The following is a 5,735-nucleotide window of genomic DNA, read 5'->3' as shown; positions in this document are numbered from 1 at the left end:
AGTGCCATTATCACTCCTTATGATTTTTACAGAGTCTTTGATCAATTTATCCATTTGTTTGACATGATCAATCAAGATAGATGCAGTTTCACTTTTTGTGTGCAAAAAATACACCCATGTGTATCTGGTGAACTCATCCACTATGACCATAGCATATTTCTTCTTTGCAATAGAAATGACATTCACTGGACCAAATAGATCAACATGTAGTAGGTGATAAGGCTCAAGAATTGATGATTCAGTCTTGCTCTTGAAAGAAGATTTTCTTTGTTTTGCCTTATGACATGAATCACAAAGGCCATCAGGAGCAAATACTGAATTTGGCAATCCTCTCACAAGATCTTTCTTGACTAGTTCATTTATATTGTTAAAAATTAAATAAGAGAGTTTCTTCTGCCAATCTCAGCTTTCTTCAATTGATGCTCTACTCAACGGACAGATTGCAGAACCATCAGTACTTGTTGAAAGCTTGGCTTCATAAATGTTACCATGCCTGTATCCTTTCAGAACAACTTTGCCAGTAGATTTGCTTACAACTTCACAGTGTTCTTCATAGAAATCCCCATGATAACCCCTGCCACAGATTTGACTAACACTCAACAAATTGTGTTTAAGTCCTGAGACTAGAGCCACTTTTTCAATGATGACATTCCCAAGATTGATATTGCCATATCCCAGAGTTTTTCCAATGTTGCCATCTCCATAAGAAACACCTGGGTCAGCTTTCTCCACAAATTCTGATAGCAGGGCTTTATTTCCAGTCATATGTCCTGAATATCCACTGTCCAGAACTAGGATGTTTTTTCTATTATCCTGCAATCACAAAGACCACTAATGATTAGTTTTAAGGACCCAAACTTGCTTGGATCCTTTGGGCTTATTAAGTTTGTTAACATTTACAGCGGATTTAGCATCAGAGTTTATATTAACAGTTTTATTATCAGAATTTACAATATCAGACTTTGCATCAGAACTTACACTAGAAGGAACCATGCTAACTTTCTTTAAAGAAGGTTTTATTTGATAATAATCATAGTACAAACTATGATATTCCTTACAAGTAAAAATGGAATGCCATAAACTACCACAATGAAAATAAGGATTTTGTGGCCTATATCTAACAGACTGACTCTTAACTCTTGACTTTGAAGGTAAGGAGTTTATATTCTTATTCTTCCTGCAAAAAGAAGCCAGATGGTTAGAATTTCCACAGTTAAAATATTTCTTTCTAGGAGCATTAGGAACAGGCTTATAATCAATGCTTTTATTCACACCTTCCTTTCCATTCCTATTTTTCCTAGGTGGCTTTACCTTATTTACATTCTTAACATCTTTCAGCTTATGTTTAAGCTACTTCTTAGTCATTAAGCCTATGTTAACTTCAGTTGGCTTATCCTGTTTTGGTTTGTAAGAAGTTAATTTCTCTTTAACTTCTGATTTATCAATATCAGACTTTACAGCTACAAACTTAATAGGATTTACCTTGGGCTTTTGTTTAACAACTATAGGCTCAATTTCTACAGTTCCCTTATCATTCTTATCATCTCCATAACTTAAGCCATCTTTCCAATTTCCACTACTCAGCAAATTCTGAGTTGTTCTGCTAGAGTTAGTCCAAGACCTGATAATCTCTCTTTCCTTTTCTTACTCAGTTTTTAGAGATTCATTCATTTTAAGCACTTCATCCCTAACATAAAAGGCTTCATCTCTATCTTTCTGAGTTTGATGGAACATGACTAACTCTTTTTCTAAATAATCATTCATCTTTTTATAAAAAAGATTTTTAGAAGTTAATCTTTCACATGTTAAAGTTTGATCTCTATAACTAATGAACATGGTTTTAAGATATCTTCTCAACTCAGTAATATCATCAGTATGAAAGGCATAAGTAGTTTGATGTACCTTTAGGTCAGCAGTATCAGAACTGCTATCAGCATTTGCCATCAAGGCATAGTTCACCTCACTTTCAGAATCTGAAGTGTCTGTCCAGCTTTCCTTCTTTGTGACAAGAGCCTTGCCTTTGTCACTCTTCACTTTCTTGTAATCAGGAGATATGTGGCCTTTCTCACCACAGTTGTAGCATTTGACATTTGAGTAATCTCCTCTGTCAGACTTTCCTTCTTTGCCTTCAGATTTTCTGAAACTCTTCTTATCAGAACTTGCACCTTTCCTGGAAAATTTATTTCCCTTTCTGAATTTCCGGTATGCAATCCTTGTGATTCCTTTCACCATCAGAGCACACAGCTTCATCATCTCTTCATCAGGATCCATCTCGGGTAAGCTTTCAGTTTCTGAGTCATCATCACTATTAGAACTTGATGACTCAGTATCAGACTTTGTGATGAGAGCTTTTCCCTTGCCTTTTCTTGAGGCAGCTACTTTGGGGACATCCTCTTCATCCTTTTGAGCAACTGTCCTTGACTTCCTTCCATTCTTCTTGCTTCTTTATTCCATCTCAAGTTCATGAGTCTTGAGCATCCCATAAATTTCATCAAGAGTTATTTCATCAAGAACATAGTCGTCTCTTATAGTGCTGGCCTTCAAATCCCAACTTTCAGGAAGAGCTAACAGGAATTTAAGATTTGAATCTTCAAGTTCATATTCCTTGTCCACCAGTGACAGATCATTCAAGAGTTTGACAAATCTGTCATATAATCCAGTTAATGACTCATCAGGTTTTGAGTCAAAGTGCTCATACTCTTGAGTGAGTATAGTCCTCCTGTTCTTCTTAATTGAATAAGTTCTCTAACATCTTGTTTCCAAGGCATCCCATATCTCCTTTCCAGTCTTGCAGTTGATTACCCTGTTTGACATGACATTATCAATGGCACTATGCAGCAAATGTCGTAACGTTGCATCCTTAGCAATAGATGAGATATCTTCAGCTGTATATTCACTTTTCTCCTTTGATACTGTATTTGCTGGTTGATCTGCAACTATAACAGAGAGCTTGGTTGGCTTGTGTGGTCCTTCATTGATTCCTTCAAGGTATTCTGGATCTGTAGGTTCCAAAAACATAGACATCCTCACCTTCCATATGGGATATTCAGATGGTTTCAGTATGGGAACTCTAATAGTCTCATATCGATTATGGATTTGAGTCTTTGGAGGTTCTTCAGTTTTGGTGGGCTTGGTTGGAGTTTGTTCTTCTTCAGACATGATTGTTTTTGGATCTTAAACTGTTTGTGTGTTAACATATCTGCTCTGATACCACTTGTTAGGTCACACACACTGTAGAAGGGGGTTGAATACAGTGTTTACTACAATCAAATCGACTTAAAGAACACAAGTAACAGAACACAGATTTTATTCAACACAATAAACTCTGTTATAATATGGAACTGTCCTCTCTCAGTGATGAACAAATTATCACGAGAGCTGCTAGGGTTACAATGAATAATAATTTTGATAATGATAACACGTATAGTGTAAACCCTTTGCATGTGTTTATATACTACACAGTTACAAGATAATCTTCTAATTGATATTGAATATAATTCTGCTTTCTAATATATATCAATCAGTTATCTTTTCTTCCAAGTATTCTATTCTTCATAGAATTCTTTCCTCATGCATATTTCTTCTTGCGTTTGTCTTGATCTTCTTTCCTTTCAATCAGCCGCCTTTCTTTTCTGAAAGTCTCCTTAACTCCTGATATTATCTCCTGATAAATATCTCCTGATAACTTAAGTTCTGATAACTTAAGTTCTGATATCTTAAGTCCTGACTTCAGTATAAGTACTGATTTCCAGTTAAGTACTGATTTGTCCTGTTAGTTAAGATCTGAAAACTAAACACAAATCATATTACACATGACATCACAAATATATCTAACATTAACCATCTTATTCACCCTATGTAATCACGATAGATAACTTGTTCTTAAACCATTATGTTTTCAATCTTTATAGACATATAGGGACTAAGCATAATTGGTGTCTATTCAACTTCTATCTTAATTTTGGATGTTTGATAGTAGGGTATGCGTATAACAAAAGTTAGGGTATACTAGTTTCGTGTTATCTGATTAGTTGTCATCACCATCATATGTTAAGGTTAAAGACATAAACTTTGAATGAAGTATTAAATGAAGTTAGAATCCCATGTTTATTCTCATATCAGTAATTCAATCGTAATTCTCTTAGTTAATGTTATTTAGTATAATCTCTTAGTTAAATCAAAACTCAATTTGTTATTTGTCTTAGCATTGAACGATAACCATACATTTTTGCATAAGTGCATAATCTGAAATTAACCTAAACCAGTCCATGTGGGAATGAACTTGAATTATATCTTACACTACTTTTGATCGCGTATGCTTGCGTGTATTTTCGCGTTTGAATTACAACAAACAAGTTTTTGGCGCCATTGTCGGGGACTCGGTGTTAATTTTAGTTTATGTGCTTGTCATTAGTGGTCGTTAAAGTTCACTGACTCGGATTATTTTCTTCCAAGGTTTACTTTGTTAGTGTGTTGCAGGCACTCTAGAGAGCGTGTATGCGAACGCGTTCTCAATCTCGTAAGGAAACACTAGACGAAGTTAAAGAAGAAGTAAAAGAAGTTTTTGAAGAAGAGGAAAAAGTTATAGAAGAAGTTTTTATTGCAATGGGAGAACCAGTTGCAAAAATGAAAGCATTGATGGATTATTCTCAACCGAAAATCAATGACATTCAGTATAGAATTGTCAGACCAGCCATTGCTGCTAATACCTTTGAAATCAAGTCTAGCATGATTCAAATGGTACAGAATCCAGTCCAGTTTGGGGGTTCTCCAACGGAAGATCCAAATATGCATATCAATGATTTCATAGAGATCCGCGACACCTTCAGATCAATAGTGTGTCTGAGAATACGGTGAAACTGAGACTGTTCCCATTCTCTCTGAGGGACAAGGCTAAGAGCTGGTTACACTCTCTACCAGCTGGTTCGATTGCTACTTGAGAATATCTTTCTCAAAAGTTTCTCACTAATTCTTCCCTATGGCAAAAATAGCTTCAATCAGGAATGCTCTTACTCAGTTTGCGCAGCAATCAGGGGAATCGCTAGGTGAAGCTTGGGAGTGGTATAAGGAGATGTTTAGGAAGTGTCCTCATCATGGAATGCCAAATTGGATGATTATCAATTGCTTCTATAACAGTTTGAGAGCATAGTCAAGACACATGCTCGATGCAGCATCAGGTGGAGCCTTATGGGCTAAGAGCTATAATAAAGCTTATGAGCTAATTGAATTGATGGCTGCTAATGAATATCAGTATCCAACCCATAGATTACCACAGGGCAAGGTAGCAGGAGTTCTTGAAGTGGATACAGCTACGACTATCACTGCTCAACTAAAGGTATAACGCCCTCTAAATCTGGGGTATACATTTAGGGCATTATTAATATCAACTACAAACTAAACTTGCACAAGTGGAATATAAATATAATAATTACCCCGAACTACTGCTACTCAGGATCTTTTAAGGTTAAGAGTTGAAAACAAGAATGAAACACTAACTTTATTACAACCCAAATAAAAACAATCTGTCTCAAGAACTCTCTTTATTACAAAACTTTATTCTATCTACATTCTCACCACACAACTTTTATTCAAACCAACATTACTACTTATCCTGTTACACCTGATTTGGTAGCTCAAAGCTCTCTTCGGGGATAGGAATGAACACTCTTGGTATAAGAGGGTCCTGCTGCTTGACTCGCTTCTTGACTATGCAGGTTCTGATGGGTTTCATTCTC

The 5,735-nt window shown here is 35.9% G+C and overlaps 1 non-coding gene across 1 annotated transcript; it reads right to left on the bottom strand.

Moving 5' to 3' along the window:
* Positions 1–4,995: 4,995 nt before the first annotated feature.
* LOC141694857 (small nucleolar RNA R71) lies at positions 4,996–5,100 on the bottom strand. The gene has a single exon (XR_012564139.1). It is a non-coding gene; the product is annotated as a small nucleolar RNA R71 (small nucleolar RNA).
* Positions 5,101–5,735: the final 635 nt, after the last annotated feature.

The sequence above is a fragment of the Apium graveolens genome, chromosome 10 (assembly GCF_009905375.1).
Source record: "Apium graveolens cultivar Ventura chromosome 10, ASM990537v1, whole genome shotgun sequence".
Lineage (NCBI taxonomy): Eukaryota > Viridiplantae > Streptophyta > Magnoliopsida > Apiales > Apiaceae > Apium > Apium graveolens.
This window is presented reverse-complemented; position numbering and strand designations above follow the sequence as displayed.